This window comes from Felis catus, chromosome C2 (genome assembly GCF_018350175.1).
Source record: "Felis catus isolate Fca126 chromosome C2, F.catus_Fca126_mat1.0, whole genome shotgun sequence".
Taxonomy (NCBI): Eukaryota; Metazoa; Chordata; class Mammalia; order Carnivora; family Felidae; genus Felis; species Felis catus.
Window position 1 is genome coordinate 157,435,902 of NC_058376.1, and position 19,389 is coordinate 157,455,290.

The 19,389-nt window shown below is 47.4% G+C and overlaps 1 protein-coding gene and 1 long non-coding RNA gene across 19 annotated transcripts in view; one reads left to right on the top strand and one right to left on the bottom strand.

Annotated features, from left to right (window-relative positions):
* The window catches only part of ANO10 (anoctamin 10), a 287,855-nt gene that overhangs the window by 233,823 nt on the left and 34,643 nt on the right, over positions 1-19,389 (bottom strand). For 7 of the 18 annotated variants that reach the window (XM_023260817.2, XM_045037974.1, XM_045037973.1 and 4 more), the window contains exon 1: positions 5,877-6,220. The exons of 1 other annotated variant lie outside the window; for it this stretch is intronic. The gene's annotated coding sequence lies outside the window, so the exon portion shown is untranslated. Of the gene's footprint in view, positions 1-5,876; positions 6,224-19,389 lie in introns of those variants that run through there. 10 more of the 18 variants (XM_023260815.2, XM_045037976.1, XM_023260816.2 and 7 more) reach the window with 4 other exon arrangements.
* On the top strand, positions 6,023-17,672 carry LOC109491623. The gene is made up of 3 exons (XR_002745536.2): positions 6,023-6,157; positions 16,765-16,812; positions 17,614-17,672. It is a non-coding gene; the product is annotated as an uncharacterized LOC109491623 (long non-coding RNA).

Sequence of the window (19,389 nt, forward strand, 5' to 3'; positions counted from 1 at the left end):
GATCGTTTCAAGTTACATCTGAAGGGAGTTCTCTGTGCCTCTTGGATTTCAATGCCTTTTTCCTTCTCCAGATCAGGGAAGTTCTCAGGTATGATTTGTTCAAGTATACCTTCAGCCCCTTTCTCTCTCTCTCCTCCTCCTCTGGAATTCCTATTATACAGATATTGTTCCGTTTCCTTGCATCACTTAGTTCTCTAATTCTCCCCTCATACTCCTGGATTTTTTTCTCTCTCTTTTTCTCAGCTTCCTCTTTTTCCATAATTCTATCTTCTAATTCACCTATTCTCTGCCTCTGCAATCCGAGCTGTGGTCGCCTCCATTTTATTTTGCACCTAATTTGTAGCATTTTTTAGCTCCTCATGACTATTTCTTAGTCCCTTGATCTCTGTAGTAATAGATTCTCTGCTGTCCTCTATGCTTTTTTCAAGCCCAGCGATTAATTTTATGACTATTTTTCTAAATTCTTGTTCCGTTATATTGCTTAAATCGTTTTTTATCAATTCGTTACTGTCGCTACTTCCCGGAGTTTCTTTTGAGGAGAATTCCTCCGTTTCGTCATTTTGGATAGTCCCTGGGGTGGCGCGGAACTGCAGGGCACTTCCCCTGTACTGTCCGGAGTAACTTGTTTTGGTGGGCGGGCCGCAGCCAGATCCGATTGTCTGCCCCCAGCCCACCGCTGGGGCCACAGTCAGACTGGTGTGTACCTTCTCTTCCCTTCTCCCTGGGGCAGGACTCACTGTGAAGTGGTGTGGCCCCTGTCGGCTACTTGCACACTGCCAGGCTTGTGGTGCTGCTTCGATAGGATCTGGCGTATTAGCCGGGGTGGATCCGCAAGGTGCACAGGGGCGGGAGGGGCAGGCTCAGATCGCTTTGCCGTCGGTGGTCCTCTGCAGGAGGGGCCCTGCAGCGACCAGGAGGGAGGCACAGCCGTCGGAGGGATGGATCCACAGAAGCACAGCCCTGGGTGTTTGCACAGTGCAAGCAAGTTCGGTGAACTGGTTCCCTTTGGGGTTCCGGCTGGGGGATGGGAGAGGGAGATGGCGCTGGCCAGAGCCTTTGTTCCCCACGAGCTGAGCTCTGTCTTCCGGGGCTCAACAACTCTCCCTCCCGTTGTCCTCTAGCCCTCTCACTCTCCGAGCAGAGCTGTTCACTTTTAACATTCCAGATGTTAAGTCCCACTGGCTGTCAGAACTCACGCAGTCCGGCCCCTCCGCTTTTGCAAGCCAGGCTCGGGGGCTCCGCCTCGTCAGGCGGGCTGCCCCTCCACCCACCCGGCTCCCTCCCGCCAGTCCATGGAACGCGCACACCTCTCCGGCCTTCCTACCCTCTTCCGTGGGCCTCTTGTCTACGCTTGGCTTTGGAGAGTCCGTTCTGCTAGTCTTCTGGTGGTTTTCTGGGTTATTTAGGCAGATGTGGGTGGAATCTAAGCGATCGGCAGGACGTGGTGAGCCCAGCGCCCTCCTACGCCGCCATCTCAACACTAGCTAACTTTGGGGTCTTTACATGGGCTACTCCTTGAATTCTCACACCAACCCCATGGAAAAGAAACTCTTAACACTTTCATTCAGCAGATGAGAAAACTGAAGTCAAAGAGGTTAAGGAGTTTGTCCAATGTCACATGGCAGCGAGCAGAAGAGCCTAACCTCAGGCACCCTGAGGCCAGAGTTCACACCCTTAACCACGTGTGGCTACACTCACGATTCACTCTATACTGTGTGCGTTTGAATAAATATCCCATCGATGATTAGGCAGATATATCTCTCCCAACTGTCACGTCTAGGTAGTAGGATTTCAGAGGATTGCTATTTTCTTCTTTACGTTTCTCTTTTTGATTTGAATTTTAATAGGCAAGGGTTTTTTTCTTATAATTAGAAAAAAATGGCTTTTACACTTGTAACACAGTATAGAGGTCCGACATTTTAAAAGTAAGGGTAAAGTGTACCCTTTAGGAAAGGCCAAACGATATTTTTTAAAACTGTATAATACGAGATAATTTGCTCTAGTCCCAGATTAAAAAGATACCAACTTTGTAAAAAAGAAGTTGCCTAACTGTAAAGATTGTTTGAATAAAGGCTCGATAACAACGAAAAGCCTCCCGTCCAACAGTGTATAAAATGAAACGGCTCCGCACATAGGCACATCCCCTCCTATCCAGAAGGAGGCGGCCAAAAGCGCCAGTGGAGCTGGGCAACGATAGGAGTTTTAGAGCCGAAGGAGCCTTAGGGGTCGCCGAGTCCCGTGACCTCACTGTATCATAGTCACAAGGTCCGAAATCACACAACCAGCATGGCAGACACAGACTGAAATCCAGTGCTCTCTGAATGATACCAGGCAGTATGAAAAAGACCTTTTCCTTTTTTTTTCCTTTTTGTGAACTTAGTCAACAAAGTCAGTTTCGCAGTCTTGTCATTAGAAGAAACGCCGGCCCGGCCACGCTGGGCAGCTGCAAGCCTAGCTCCCTGAAAGTCTCACAGACTAACTCCAGGGCCAGTGTTGGTTGGACTCGCTCTGAACCGTGCCAGGTGGGAAAAGAGTGTCCGTGGAGGCTTGCTGGTGGAGCTCGGGAAGCCTTGATCCCTCTGAGGCTCCCACACATAAAATGCCCTCGAGGCTCAACACTGCTGGTGACAGTCCTTGAAGGACCACTCTGCTCTGTTCACGCTTGCTTTCAGCTGTTCTGCGCTCAGGCCAGCCAGCGCGCCACAACGTACTTACCACCCTGGTGACCTAAGACGCCCCCTCCCGCCGCGCCACACCTTCTGTGCGGTCTTCTTCCTGTCCCTGTAACCCACCGAGGGGCACCCATTGCTCAGGGAATTTCTGTCTCTATATAGGAACACCTCTGGGATGCTCTCTCCTTGGGGGATCCCTGCCCCTGTGCTCTGCACGCAGCAGGGTGCAGGTATGGAGCACTCAGTGTTGTAATTCACCGGCCAGCGGAATCCAGGCCTGTGCTAAACCGCTTCTCCCCACTGGCGGGCCCAATGGCATGAAGAGCAAGTCTAAGGCAGTAAAAACAAGAAGCCTCAGGGCAGCCTTGGCCTAAGCTGAGTTCTGCAATCTGCTTTGAGCAGAGGGTCTTCATGGGAGCTTGGTCTACCATCATCACCATGCGCATGACTAATAAATACACGGGACCAAAATACCAGAGGGGGCACATGAGGGCGTGAAGTGTGGGTACAGAAATGAGGCTCGTGGTCCCAGTGGGGGCCAATCTAAAAAACAATGATCCAACATATGTAGTCTTCTTGGGCACTGGACGGTACAACGATTTCTGCTACCACAACCAATTTCCCCCTTTCACCCAAGCTGTCAACCAGGACAGCAGCCAGGAATGACTAAAAGGCACAGCATACAGGTTCCAGAGACACTCTGGGGCACAGGACAGCCATCCCAAATTCTGTTCTTACCGTGTGTTGTACTGCACACAGCGCCAAAGAGAGGCCTAAAAACGAACTGGATTCAGGCGCTTTTACATTAGCTACTGCAATCACCTGCCTACAGGAAGAGGTGAATCCTGACCATAGTGGCTGAAATGCGCATATGAAGATAAACACACTGTGAGTTCAGCCATGGGGCCGGGAGTACATGCATCTTTTATCAAGGATCAAGAAAAGAATAGGAGACTGTGTATTCTCTTCCTGAGCTTGGGGGTGGGGGGAGCCAATGGAATTATAAATCCAAAGGCTAGTTAGAAGGAAATGCACAGGTATCTTCAGAAATCACCGTATTTCAGACCCGAGGAGAAACATAAACCAACATTACTCAGTCACGAAGCAGCACAGGAACAGATCATTGAGAGAAAGACGAAGGGCCACACTGATTGAGCTGGAAAATGAGAGGGATTTCCCGAGGAGAAAAGGTGCAATTTTAATGGCCGGGGCTAGATGGAAGGACAGGACCCTTCTGGAGGCCCTGAGGGTAAGAAAACAGAGCCGTCTTCTGAAATCTGCAACAGGCTGCTAATGACGAGGGCAACTGGGAGACACTCCTTCCTCGAGACCCAGGGCAGCTGCCTCTCCGAGTTACATAAGGTGTGCAAATCTGGGAGTGGTAAGTCAGCACACCGTACACACCCACCCGCACTAGAGTTTCTCGGCGACACTGAAGAGGTAAGGAAGCTGGTGAGGCCCATGTGAGAAACGCACCTGGGAACCTGATGGCATCGGGATCGCACCGGAAGATGCAGGAGAGGCGAGACAGACATACTGGAAGGCAGCCTGGCCACAGCAGCCCAGGCCTAGGCCTAAAGAGATGCTGCACCAAGAAGGCCACCTCTGCACAGAAGCACCCAACGGGGCCTTGCCAGGACTGACCTCCTCTCATTCACACTTCCTGTCTGCTCTGGAATCACGTCTGAAACCCTGGAGCAACACTGCACGTCACCTGCAAGCATAGCACTTGACTCAAAACTAAAGCTCTGATATGTGATAAAAGCATGAATCCATATGATGATCACACAACCATATAAAAAGACGTTTACGGAGAATTTTTAACGATCGGGGGAAATGCCAAGCGGGGGTAAAAGCAGACAACAAAGTAATATAACAATATGACCCCAATTATGTAACATGTACATTTAATACACAATAAAATACAAAAAGAATGAAGGCGTATTGCACCAAAATGTTAAGAGGGTTGGTTAAATTACATGGGATTTTCATTTTCATCCTTATACTCTTTTCTCTATCTTCTAAGGTTCTACAATGAAAAAAAGTTTCACTGGCTTTTTTTTTAAGCACACACACCAATTTACTAGGCCCCTTCTATTCCCTTGCATTACTTTAGATCTTTTAAATTTCATCCTTCACCGGTAATTCCGCAATTCTTTCAGCAAAAGCTGGTCAGAACACACATGATCTACTTCCCACGGTGAATTTAAAACTAAGTGTCCTCACAGAATGGGCCCTTAGAAAATATCTGGTTCTGTAAATTAGCGGGAGACTTCAACTCGAAAGCAGGCAGAGAGTAAAGATGTGACTTTTGAAAGACGCCACGGGACTCGAGTTTTGGAAATTAAACTCCGCAGGATTTAAGGGCATGGGCCACAACCGTTTTGCGGTCCGAATAAACCTCCGCTGTACTTTTGAAGCCCGGAACCTCTGTACACTGTCCTGGCTGCTGGAACAGCCTTCTGCAGCAGACGGCGCGCACCGAGTCCGGCGCTGGGCAGGCACCAGGAAAACAGAAGCAGCCTATAGGAGGAGAACTCGATTCCATCCACATTTCTCAGGTGTCCCAGGCACTGCCCCTGACTTGCATTTATTGCTTAAAAAGTACTACGTGTGCCAGTGGAGAGCCCGGAAACCCAATCACCCCGATGTGAAAGGGAGCATGACCCTGCAAGTTCGCTGCAGCCACACTAGTTCGGACATATCCCAAGCGTCCCTGCTCCCCAGGCGGCCCGAGAAACGTGAATCTTGCGCCGCTGAGCTGGTCCTTCCAAAAAACGTCCTTCGATAGGCTTGGCCGCCTTTCCCAACCCCACCCACGACCTCACTCCCCTGAGCTCGGAAGACCCCAAGTCCCCATCCTGACCAAAGTCCCAGCTTTCGGCTTCACCACGTTTCTTCCAATACTCAGCCCTCCATCCCAGACTCCTATAGGCTCTCCCCAGCCCCCACCTGCGCCTGCCACCCCCCCATACTTTCAGTCCTCCCTCCCCAACCCCCATCTGCGCCCATCCCGGTCCCACTTCCCCATTCCCGACAGTGCCCCGGGGAGGTGCCCCGGGGAGGTACCCCGGGAAGGAAGGGCAGTGGGAGGCGCCCCTGGAGGCGCGCCGCCGCCGCCAGGCAGCCGGGGCTCAGTCCCACACGGACCCCGGCTCCGCGCCGTCGACGGCGAGAGGGGCTGCGGGCCCCTCCCCCACTCACCGGCCGCAGCGGCGCTCCACGTCTTCGGAGGCGGGCCCGACGGCCGGCGCCACGGGGAGGCAGAGCCGCGGACGCTGGAGGCGGGGGGCGGGCCGAGGCCTGCAGGGAGGGCGCGCCGGGCGCTGGGTGTGGTGGGCCTGGCGGGGCCCAGACTCCAGGGTGCGCCGGCTGGGCCGGACCACGTCGGGACAGGCGGGGCCCAGCACTGCGTCGCCCTGAGCGGGGCGGGGCCTAGTGGGGAGTCCCTCCAAGGCTGGGGCAGGAACGGCTCCGGAGAAAAGGTAGGAAGGGCCTGGCTGGCTTTTGGCCGGGAGTGGGAACGCGGCCGGGCACGGGAGAGGCGTGCCTTGTGGGCTGTCACTCCCGAGGAGGGGCGGGACCACGGTGGGAGAGGCGCGCCTTATGGGCTGTCCGCGGCTGGGGGGCGGGGCCTCATTGGGCGGTCCCACCGGGAGGGGGCGGGGCCACGGCGAGGGGCGTGTCCTACGGGCTGTCGCTCCCAGAGGAGGCGGGACCACGGTGGGAGAGGCGTGTCTTATGGGCTGCTTTTCCGATGAGGGGTGGGGCCTCGCTGGGCCTTCGCACCTGGGGGGGTGGAGCCTAGTAGAGACGCGGAGAAAAAAATAGCGATATCCCTGCTCTTACGAAAGACCTCCATTACTACAGCAATAGCTTTTTTAGTAAAAGCGGTAATCCTCTTCAGATTTCTTTCCTTTACCGAAAACAGGTACTAATGTAGGTCTTTCGTTAACGGGAACGTTCGGAAAGCAAGGTTGTGCGAGGATTATTCTTCGCCTTTCAATTTACAAAAATGCTCTGCTTTCTGAGAGCCAGGGAAACCTGTAGGCCTCTTCGCATTTTCCTCTGGCCGGTCTCTTGCAGTCCAGGCCCCAATTTTCTTGTCACTTTCAAATATCAGAACAAGTCCCCTGCCACCTTTCATCTCTCAGACTTCTTACTTTTCCCCTTTTCTCTGCCCTAGCCACGTTGGCCCCCGGCTCTTCCTAGATCTCACTCACCCAGCTCCCACCCCAGGGTTTTCGTCCTGGCTGTTCCCTCTGCATTCCTTAATTAAGAAGACTGTTTACTTCCTCTCCTCCCTCCAGGGAATAGAATCCCACCTTCTCACTGAGGCCCTTTCTGATCATCCTGTGTAATACTTGCTCTCCTCCACGTCCCACCACCTACCTACCTGCTCTCCTATATCTTTTTTTCACAGCACGCATCACCTAACATTTTATATTATTATGTTTACTGTCAGTCTCTCCCAAATGTAAGCTTCACAAGGGCAGAGATTCTTGTCAATTTTGTCCGCTGATATATTCCCGGTGTCTGGAACGGCCTTCGATCCACAACAGGCAAGCGATAACCCTCAGTGGAACAAAAGAAAGCAACGAATGAACCCTTTATAAGGGTTCCCTCCATACACCCAGGTCAGCCCAGAGGAATACCTCCAAGTCCTGCCAAGCCAGAGAAGTGAGATCTGCTCCTCCACACCTCTGCCCCTTTTCTGGGTCTTCCAGGTTCAGGACAGGGAGGAGGGAGACTAGGGAATGGGAACAGAAGCTTGTCACTTGATAGGGGCTGTTTGTTATTCTTTCTAGAACCCCAATGCTCTGTCACAGGAGTTCACACCCTTACTGGTCAGTTCTCACATGGCTGTCTTTTTTAGTAAGCCCTGCATGGATACGTCCAGAAGTTCTCTCTCTTCTGCAGTTGGAACAAATTGTTTGTGAGTCAATAGGTTTAGACATGAATTACTTATTAGGCTTTTTAAAATTGCAGTCTTCCTATCTTCTCAACCCCTGAACTTGAATGGCCCTCCCTCCGTATGACTTCATCTTCTGGCATTTCTATGACCAGAAGGATTGGCGGGGGAGGGGGGACAAAATTTGAATGGAAATATAAAAAAATGCCTTTCGCATGGACAATCTCATTTCATCTCCACAATTAACAAATTAACATCCTGTGTTAAGTATGACAAATCAGTTGTTGGACAACACAAATGGCTGACCGGGGTGAGTTAATGACATGGGTCCCTGTATTAGTTACCTATTGCTGCATAACAAACCACTACACAGAATTAGGGATTCCCTTCCCTCTCCTTCTGGGGGTTTCCTTCATATCTTCTGGCTCCCAGGACCTCCTCTTTCCAGTTCTGCTGGCCAGAAACTAAGGTTCTCTTGGAATTTTCTATGCTTTCTATCTCTCATGCACTTCTGTGCAATTGGGGCTGCTCTAAAGGCAGTATAGAGGGAAGAGAGAAAAAAATAACGGATTCCCCTCATGCTCTTTGCACAACAGGGGTCCCTTTTCCCACTTCTTGTGTCCAGGGGACAGGTGTTCTTTCAGGGTCTCATTTCCCCATGTCACTGTACTACCACAGTGCAGCACTGTGACTCTGGCCTCAGGTCGGAGGAGGGAGAAGGAAAAACAGTTTTCACCACTTTCTCCAACTTGCAAAGCCTCTTTTGCATATTTTATCCAGAGGTTTTAGTAGTAGTCCGTGGGGGACACAGGCTGCAGTGGACTTACTCCATTTTGGCCAGATCTGGGATGGAACGTACCAATCTGAGAGATGACAACAGGTTTCAATTTGCCTTTCTCTTATGAGGAGTGTGAAAAAGACATTTGTATTTACTTCCCGTGAAATTATCGTTCATATATTTTGCCAAATTTTCTTTAAAAAAAAAATGTTTGTTTTGAGAGAGAGATGGAGAGACAGAATCCCAAGCACACAGTACGCTGCCAGCACAGAGCCTGATGTGGGGCTCAAACTCACAAACCGTGACATCATGACCTGAGCCGAAAGCAAGAACCAGATGCTTAACCGACTGAGCCACCCGGGTGCCCATATTTTGTCCAATTTTCTACTGGATAGAGAAGGTTTACATAATGGTAAAAAGAGTCCTTTTCTTAAATATGAATGTCAAGACTTTTTCTCAGCTTGCCATATCTTTTGACTTTCTTTATGCTGTTTTATTTGCTTGTGTTTTTGTTTTGTCTTGTTTTGTTTGGCAATGCAGATCTTTTCCATTTCTAATCCGTGAATTTTACCAAGGCTTTTTTTTTTTTTTTTTTTTTTACTACTTAGTATTTCCAGGTTGTATCATACTTAGAAAGACCTTTACCATTCTTAGATTATTTTGAAAATGCTTCCATGGTTTCCTCTAAATATTTCATGATTTCACATTTTTCCTTTAAAAGGAAATTTTTTTGGGGGGGCACCTGGGTGGTTCAGTCAGTTGAGTGTCCGACTTCAGCTCAGGGCATGATCTCACAGTTGGTGAGTTCAAGCCCCACTTTGGGCCCTGTGCTGACAGCTCAGAGTCTGGAGCCTGTTTCGGATTCTATGTCTCCCTCCCCCTCTGCCTGTCCCCCCGCTCACGCTCTGTGGCTGTCTCTCAAAAATAAATAAACGTTAAAATAAATAAATAAAAGGAAATTTGTTTGGGTGTGAGTTAAGCAGAATGGATCCAGCTTTACCATATATCTTGTTAGCTACACATTTACCCAACTTGATTTACTTAATCATACATCTTTCCCTTACTGATTTAAATGTCATCATTATCATATCATTATCATATACTAAATTTCCTTCTGTATTTATGGACTTTGGCAATATATCATTTTCTTTCTTAAAACTCTCCAGTACAGGGGCGCCTGGGTGGCTCAGTCGGTTAAGCATCTGACTTTGGCTCAGGTCACGATCTCGCGGTCCGTGAGTTCGAGCCCCGCGTCAGGCTCTGTGCTGACAGCTCAGAGCCTGGAACCTGTTTCAGATTCTGTGTCTCCGTCTCTCTCTGACCCTCCCCCGTTCACGCTCTGTCTCTCTCTGTCTCAAAAATAAATAAACGTCAAAAAAAAAAAAAAAACAAAAACAACTCTCCAGTACAGTGAGAAAAGGCCAGCCCACCTTGACAGTTTTTGAATCCCTTATTCCCATCATAACTGTCCGATGCAGCAGCCGCTTAAAGCCTCACCTTCAGTAAACTGCTCATTCCAGGTGACCACAGGTGATATAACTCTTCCCACTGTGTGCCCTCAATTTGTAGTATCCGACTTTCCTCCAGTGACACTGTCTTCAAACCCAGCCGGGTCAGACCCGGTCCCAGAGTTCCCTCTTGAGCGCCCGATGCCTGCGACCATCTCTAATACCAAATACAGCAAAACCTTGGATTGCAAATAACGTATCTTGTGAGTGTGGCACAAGACAAGCATTTGAACTTGATAAATGAGCAATGTCTTGTAATAGGAGTAGGACGTGATGCCGAACGTCACATGATCACAACTGAGCCAATGGTCCTTGAGATTTGCTTTGATCCAGGAATGCTTTGGATTCTAAGCATGTTTCCGGAACAAATTACGCTTGCAAACCAAGGTTTTGCTGCATGTGCGTGCCGGGGTCAGATCCACCCACAGCCACTGCCTGAATGCGGAGAGTGAACACCTTAAAATGGGACTCTGTGATCTCAGAGTTGGATCCAAAAGCTGCCACAACCGTTACTGCTTCTTGGCACCCAGGAAGCTCAAGAAGACACTGGGACTTGCACAAAGAAACCCACCACCTTCCTCTCCAGTGGGAGGGCCAGGAGCCCTAGGAAGATGGTTTCCTAATTTCCACTACCTGACTTCAAGTGAGCGCGTCTAACTAAAGAGCCCGGTGTTATCTCTAGGCTTCCAACCACTAGACCTAGAACATCTTCACGTAAACCTTGCCCATTTCTTATGGAGTTTCTTCCTAGACATTTACCTTTCTCATTACGTGTGTAAATGAGAACTTTTCTTCCGGTATAGCTTTGTTTGCTGTTGCCTATCATATGAACGTTAGTTTTTGTATAATAGTTTTATGACCCAAATAAAATCTTTTAGAGTTTATAGTAGTTTAGTTCTTACAGATTCCCAAGTTTACAGTCACATAATCTGGAAATAACTACAATTTTCCTTCTTTCTTTTCTTGTTTCTGACTTTAAGGAAATGCTTCTGGTGTTTACTCAGCAAGTAGGAGGTTCACTTTGGGTTTGAGACAAAAAGAATCCATGAATTCTTATCTTATTGGAAGTGTTTTTACGTATCAAGGAAGAATGCTGAAAGTTTACCAAAAAATGCCTTTTCATCATCTGTGGAGATGTTCATGTGCCTTTTTTCTTAGCAATAATGAATTTTATGAATAGGTTTCCTTATTTAGCTTTTATTCTGAAGGAAATAGAGAACCACTGAGGAATTCTGAGCAGATGAGTGACATTATGTGACTCGCATCTGAACAGGATCACTCAGATAGATTCCTGTGTTGAGGACACACAGCAGGAACACAAGGTTGGAAGCAGACTATTGTAGTAATTGAGGCAAGAGAGGATTGCCCCAGAGTGGGAGCAGTACAGTGATGAGAAGCAGATGGTTTCTAGAAATATTCTAAAGGAAGAGTTCTCAGGAACGGCAGACATGTTGGATGTGAAGTATGAGAGAACAAAAAGTCAGGTGACAGCTCTGTCATTAACCGAGGTAGGGAAGACTGTGGGAGGAATGGGTTTGGAGGAGACTCCAGATCCCCGTGTTGGACACATTAAGTTAAGATGCTTTTTGGAAAGCTGAGTTGGAATACAGGCCAGCAGTCAGGAGAGAGGGCATGGCTGGAGGGATGCATTTGCAGATTATCAGCACAGAGATGATGTCTGAAAACGCAGGCCTGAATGGGTCCACTAGAGGTGAGGAGCCATTAAGGAAGAGGACCAAGGACTGAGCCCCGGGCCTCAGCTCTAACAGTGAGAGTTCGAAACGAGGGAAAAAACAGCAAAGGATATTTGGAAGGACTGGTAAGTGAGATGGGGGGTAAGCTGGGAGAGTAGGAAAGGGGGTGTCTCAGAAGCAGGTGAAGAACATGAATGAAGAAGGAGCTGTGCCACATTCTGAGAGCAGGTAAGGTAAGATGAGAAGTGGGAACGTGAAATAATATGACAGCACTAAGACGAACACATTTGGCCTGCCAATTATGGTAAATGTGCCTGAGTCACTTGCGAATAAAAAAAAATGTCCAAATTGGATTAATTAAAACTCGGTCCTATACTCTACGTTAGAGACACCCTAAAATAATTTTTAAAGTTTTAAAATGGAGGGGCGCCTGGGTGGCGCAGTCGGTTAAGCGTCCGACTTCAGCTAGGTCACGATCTCGCGGTCCGTGAGTTCGAGCCCCGCGTCGGGCTCTGGGCTGATGGCTCAGAGCCTGGAGCCTGTTTCCAACTCTGTGTCTCCCTCTCTCTCTGCCCCTCCCCCGTTCATGCTCTGTCTCTCTCTGTCCCAAAAAAAAATAAATAAACGTTGAAAAAAAAAAATTTTAAATGGAAGGATGGGCAAAGGCACACCAGGCAAATATAAACACAAATAAAGCCAACGTCATGATTTTAATATGGTTGGATTCAGAGCAAAAAGCATCAAAAAAGACAAACAAGGGGAATTTGGAAGGCTTATGTGTAGAATTCCCGGTGAGATAACACACTTGTGAATATAGATGTGCCAAATAACACTATTGTCCCTGCCTTGGGCGGGGCTTTGCTCCTGCTGTTCCCTCTGCCTGGAACACGCTTCCCTAGCGCACCGCCAACCCCTTCACTCCTCCAAGACTATTCACAATGTCATTTTCTCAGTGAGGCCCACTCTCATCTCCCTATTCAGAATTGTAACCTAGTCTCTTTAATCCCTTCAAACTCTTTTGCTGTTTTCCTTCCTGCTCCCCACGGCTCCTGCTGAGTTCGCTTTGGTGTCTGTTCTCCCTTGGACTATTTCCAGTTTTCCTTCAATTCTTTGATGCCTTTTTTCCCTTTCACTTCTCTTCCAAGTGCCACCAGCTCATGTTTTGGCTCCTGCCTCTCTTTCTCTCCTGTGAGCCGCTTGCAGGAGGCATTGTCGGTAGGGTCCAGGTCCTTGGATGGAAGCTTTTCTCACGGCTCAGTATCGATCGGGTGAACTGGCTTGGCCTTTACTTTCCTTCAGCCCCAAAATAGGCCCCTGGAGAACCGCTCATGGTGTGGTCCTCCCCCGTTCACCGGCAGACTGCTTCCTACCCCTGCGTGGTGGGTCTGTGTGTGTCCTCGTGCAGCCCTGCCCCCTTGCTTCTACCTTCACCCCTGCATGCGGCTCCTCTGGCTGGGACTGGGCTCTGGGCACCCCCTACCCTGAACCCTCTACCGTGGAGCGCCCCCGGCCCTCTCTGAGACCTGCGGCCCACCCTAAGTGTGCTTGCTCCGCTTCGGCCAGTGTCCCCAATTCCTGCCACCGCCCTGGGTGCACTCCCGTCTGTTTTGTGTGGTTTTGAATTTCAGGGGTCTCCCGGTTTTGCCAAACATGAGCGTTTTCGCCAGTTTGGGCTGCTGTAACAAAAATACCACAGACGAGTGACTTAAACAAAATAACTATTTTTAATTTTTTTTCCACGTTGTTGTTGTTTTTTAATGTTTTCCACTCTGATATCTAGGAATGAAACACAGAAATTTATGTCCATATACGAAAACACCTATCTCATCCCCCTAGAAATATGTAAACTATTTCCATCCTCCATTTAACTACTGAATACAAACCCCTATTTGCTAGAGTAGACAAAATATCATAGAGATATTCTTAATATCCTGGGGAAAATGTTGTTTTATTTCCACCGTGTTTTTACTGGAAACCTGTAATATAGAGTAATGACCGTTTGACATCTGCCAAATAACCAAGGACATAATTTGGCTCCCAGAGTTATTTCAATTTCCTGTCTTAGCAGGGAACAGGCTAAATGGCTAATGGGTCTTTTCTGTGTCTTGTCTGTATTGAATACATTGCCGGAATAAAGCCATTGAAGTAATAGAATTCCTCTATGAAGTTGCTCACCTGAAGAGAACTGTTCATCCTAAATATCAGATTTGGATTGAGATGGGTATCTTCAACTATCAAAATCTGTATCATTACTGTCAAGAACTACAAAGGGCATGACATTTCACCATACTTGTGAGCCAATAAGTTAACCTGCCATGGTTTCACGGATGCCAACAGAAGACAAGAAACTCCTGGGTCAGATATGGAAGACTTTATCATTCATTGCACAGCAGGCAGTGTGAGCTCTTTGTGTCAGTTCCCCAGAGAGGTGGGGGTGGGGTATGTGGGACAGCTCAGGTGAATTCTGCACACTCACTGGGCTTGCACCATAGCTCAGAAACTCTGAGTTTAAGGAACCCTGGTCTGTTAACCCGGATCTGTTAACAAGCCTACTTGACCTTTACCTCTGAGGGAAACATTATCTTTATAACCCTAGACACAAAACAAACCTGCCCTCCGCTCCACACAGAGACGCTAGCTCTAGCTTCAAGGCTATTTCTTATACAAACATCTTTCAAATGATAATTTGGAACAACGACTTTCAGTGCCTTTACTCAGAAGATGTGCAGATATACAAATGACCCATGTGGAAGTATTTCCCAACAACTAGGATCGGTCTTGCTACCAACACAACTCATGAGTTTCTCAACCCAAGTACAGTTCACCCTTAAGTAACATGGAAGACAGGGGCACCTGCTCCCCAAGAAGTCAAAAACCTGTGTATAACTTTTGACTCCCCCCCAAACTTAGCCTACTACTGAACAGAACCCTTACTGATAGCATAAACAGTCAATTAACACATATTTTGTATGTTATATGGATTATATACTGTATTCTTACGATAAAGTAAGCTAGAGAAAATAAAATGTTAAGAGAATCATGAGAAAGAGAAAATACATTTACGGTATTGTACTGTAAAAAATCCACAGTTCAAACTTGTGTTGTTTAAGGGTCGATTGTATATTCTACAGCCTACACAGGTAGCAGAACTTCAGAGTTAATAAGACTTTTTAAGAGGACAAAGGGTTACTGGATTTCCTTTTCATATGTCTTTTATTTTAAAAAAAACGTGTTTTTTTAATGTTTATTTTATTTTTGAGAAAGATAGACACAGCATGATTGGGAAAGGGGCAGAGAGAGGAGACGCAGAATCTGAAGCAAGCTCCAGGCTGCGAGCTGTCAGCACAGAGCCCAATGCGGGGCTTGAACTCACGGAACTGTGAGGTCGCCACCTGAGCTGAAGTCGGTGCTTGACTGACTGAGCCACCCAGGTGCCCCCCCGTATGTCTTTTAATTAAAAAAAAAACAACAAAGGGGCACCTGGGTGGCTCAGTCAGTTAAGCATCCGACTTCAGCTCAGGTCATGATTTCACAGCTCATGAGTTCAAGCCCTGCGTCCAGCTCTGTGCTGACAGCTCAGAGAGCCTGGAACCTGCTTCAGATTCTGTGTCTCCCTCTCTCTTTGACCCTCCCCCACTCACGCTTGGTCTCTCTCTCTCTCAAAAATAAATGAACTTTAAAAAAAATTTAAAAAAAGTTAGATAACACAGATACTTAGTACAAAAGTAAAAACTATAGGACAGTAGACAGAGAAAAGTAGGTCTCTCTCCCTAACCCCAATCACTCAGTTTCTCTCCCCAGAGGAAACCTACCTTCCTTCCTTCCTTCCTTCCTTCCTTCCTTCCTTCCTTCCTTCCTTCCTTCTTTCTTGCTTCTTTCCTTCCTTCCTTCCTTCTTCCTTCTTTCCTTCCTTCCTATCCCTCCCCACACACACATACATAAGAGTTAGGGTGCATCTGTGTGTGTGTGTGTGTGTGTGTGTGTGTGTGCGCGCACGCATGTATACTCATGCCTTTCCCCTACGTGGAATTCTTGTCTACTCCTCCACGTATCCCTACCCGCCAGAAACAATCAAAATTAAGGCAGATGAAAAAGGCTAATGGGCACTGAGGAGGGCACTTGTGGGGATGAGCACTGGGTGTTGTATGGAAACCAATCTGACAAATTATATTTAAAAAAAAGGCAGATGAAAAATTCTACAACCAAAACCACTGCGATTCCATGCAGTGACTTTCAGATTCCTCCGTTCCTTTCTTCACGCACTCGCCACCGATGACGCTCCCTGAGCTGACACACGTGTAGCGGAGCAAGGCATCTACACACCTAATTATAAGATAAAGAATAATGGGATTCGGAGAAATAAATGAACCATAGGAGGTCAGAGGAGGAATGAAATGCTTGGAGCTGGAAGGATTCATGGGAGGGCTGGCAGCGGGCATGACGTTCAACTGGCCTTGAGGAAAGGAGCCGTGGTCCTGTGGATATGTGTGCACTGAGTGGGGAGTGGGGAGTATAGAAGTGGGCAGGTATTCAGGAAGAAGGAAGCGTGAACAGATGTGCAGAGGCAGGAAAGCAAAGCATGCACTAGGGAAACAGGGAGCAGTCCGAGGAGCTGGGGAGAGGGTGGGGAAGAGTCATGAGGAAGGACAGCAAAGGAGGAGGAACCATCCATGGTGAGGGCCTCACACACGATGCTGCTGACAGTTACAGTCTCCTTGGGCAGGCGCGCAGCAACACGGCCCTTTCAGCCCCAGCACAAAACAAGAATGAAACTGAACCCACATGTCACAGCCCCCATGTCCTTTATGACACCTTGATGCTGGCATCTACTTCCCTCCTTCACAGCAAACAAAGCATTGGGAGCCTAGCTCGAGCTTCCAGGCCCCCGGGTCTAATTGTTGCTCAGAACTCATGTCAGATGTTGCTGCTCAACACCCTGGAGGGCCCTGACTGTCACTTCAAGTCTCTTCGTGTATCCTGGACAGAAATAATCCCTCCATCTGACTTCTTCCAACATACCCTACAGATATTACTCTGCTGTTTAAGGGTTGTCCAGTAAACCTAAGACCATGGGTGAAAACGAACTGGGACTTTTCAAAATATAGCCCTTTAATCTATACGATGAAATATAAAATGGCAATGTTTTAATGGCCTTTGACTTGATCTGACATCGTAATTTTGCTTCATTTTGTCCCTGCAGTTTGCTGAGCTCCGATAGCTTCTCTTTGAGTAGTCCAGTGTGTGAGAGGTAAGTCTTTTTATATAGTAAATCCTTAACGTATAGACAAAAAACCATAAGCAAGAAATAGGGTTGTCCTAGCGTGGGTGTCCCCAGAAGCCGGCCTTGAGACGAAGGTTGGGAGGAGAGCCAAGGAGCATAGGTAGGGGAGAAAAGAAGAGAGACTGGGAGGGAGGGCGTGTCATCACACAGGTCACTCCTGTGGGTGGGAGGGGTGGACCCTACTGGGCAACTCCTGGGCCAGTGGAAAACACACCTCACAATTTCCTGCCTGAGGGCTGCTGGCCGGAGAAGTTACTTCTCTGGTACCGTGGCCTCCCTCTCTGTGGCAAGCCAGCGTGCCTACCCCCAGAGGTGCCCTCAGGCAAGGGGATGCAGATGTCGGCCACCGGAAATCGGGGGAGATGGACGCTCCTGGGGGGACAGGGCTGGGCTCGCCTGCATCTACTACATGGGTCAGTACAGGACCAAGAGTGTCCATTGGCTCGTATTCCCCATTCACAGATGCCCCCAGATTTGAGCTAAAAGTCTGCGAGAGTACAGAAGTAGGTATAGAGATACACACCCAGGATTGAAAGATGTCCATCAAGTAACTTTCAATTTGTGTCCCATTAACAGAACCCAATAGTAATGGTTATATATAATGAATTTAGTGTTTTTTCATAAATCCTTTCTTTACCTTCTAATTAGTATAATTATATTGCCTTGTATTTTTGTGTTAAACACATACTTTATTAAATATGGGTACTTCAAATGTTTACTTAACGATTAAGTCTATTTTAATCACCTGCTTTAACATTTCTTTTTCAGGGACGCCTGGGTGGCTCACTCAGTTAAGTGACCGACTTCAGCTCAGATCATGATCTCACGGTTCATGGGTTCGAGCCCTGCGTCAGGCTCTGTGCTGACCGCTTGCTCAGACCCTGGAGCCTGCTTCGGATTCTGTCTCCTTCTCTCTCTGCCCCTCCCCCGCTTGTGCTCTGTCCCACTCTGTCTCTCAAAAATAAATAAATGTAGGGGCGCCTGGGTGGCTTGGTCGGTTAAGCGTCTGACTTCAGCTCAGGTCATGATCTCACTGTCTGTGAGTTCGAGCCCCAGGTCGGGCTCTGTGCTGACGGCTCAGAGCCTGGAGCCTGTTTCAGATTCTGTGTCTCCCTCTCTCTCTGCCCCTCCCCTGTTCATGCTGTCTCTGTCTCAAAAATAAATAAACATTTAAAAAAATTTTTAAATAAATAAATAAATAAATGAATAAATAAATAAATAAATGTAATAAAAAAAAACACATTTCTTTTTTAAGGCATTGCGAGCCTCAAAGACAGAAAACAACCCAAGCCTCTGTCACCATTGGAAAGTCTCCAGTTAAACACCATAGAACGTGGAGAAATTAGGGGCAAAATTTAGAAGAAAAATGAAGGACTCAAGAGATGAAATGTCAAGGCCCTTAGCTCTCACCTGATTAATTAGGGGGCGGGGCAGCAGGGTTGTGTGCATCGCACCTGCCCTGGGTGGTGTCGTCTTGGGCTTCCAGGCACTCAGTGGCTCACAAGTGGAGAATGACTCTTGGAGTCTACTTTGTAGACCCAACCTGACAGTTCCAACTGATCCATGGGCCTCTCTTACGTCTTGCTTTTTATCTCTCATCTTAAAGAAAACAAATTGGAAGCAAAAAAAAAAAAAAAAGGAACTATTGTTGGATGATAAGTCAGAAAGTTGCCATTTGCCTCCTAGAGCTAGTGGGCCTTAGTACATGTTCTGAATACAGTATAAAATTATCACGGGCAGCCAAATGTCCATCGATGGATGAATGGAGAAAGAAGATGTGGTACACACACACACACACACACACACACACACACACAATGGAGTATTACTCGGCAATAAAAAAGAATGAAATCTTGCCATTGGCAACTACATGGATGGAACTAGAAAGTATTATGCTAAGCAAAATTAGAGAAAGACAAATATCATATGACTTCACTCGTATGAGGACTTTAAGACACAGAACAGATGAACACAACGGAAAGGAAGCAAAAATAATATAAAAACAGGGAGGGGGACAAAACAGAAGAGACTCTTAAATATGGAGAACAAACAGAGGGTTACTGGAGGCATTGTGGGAGGGGGGGTGGGCTCAATGGGTAAGGGGCATTAAGGAATCTACTCCTGAAATCATTGTTGCACGATATGCTAACTAACTTGGATGTAAATTTAAAAAATAAAATAAATAAAAATAAAAAAATATATCACAGGCAGCAATTAATGAATAATCATGAAATCCCCAGAGTAGAATCAATCAGGTTTTTCTGGAAACCTCGAGAGGGCTTATATTTATCTTTGTGGTTTTTTCAAATACAAGCTGATTAAAATGAGGTATCTTATTTTTCTAATTAAATTACAGTTTAAAAATTATTAATGTGACCTTTGTGAACACAAGCTCTAAATTATTCCCGGGAAAAATGTGCCTTCTCTAAAATCAAATGTTTCAATAATCATCGACTCACTAGACCATAAGCTCATTTATGGAAAACTCATTTATAAGGATAACATTCCAACTAGCACTACAATCAAGGAGATGAATAATTGAGA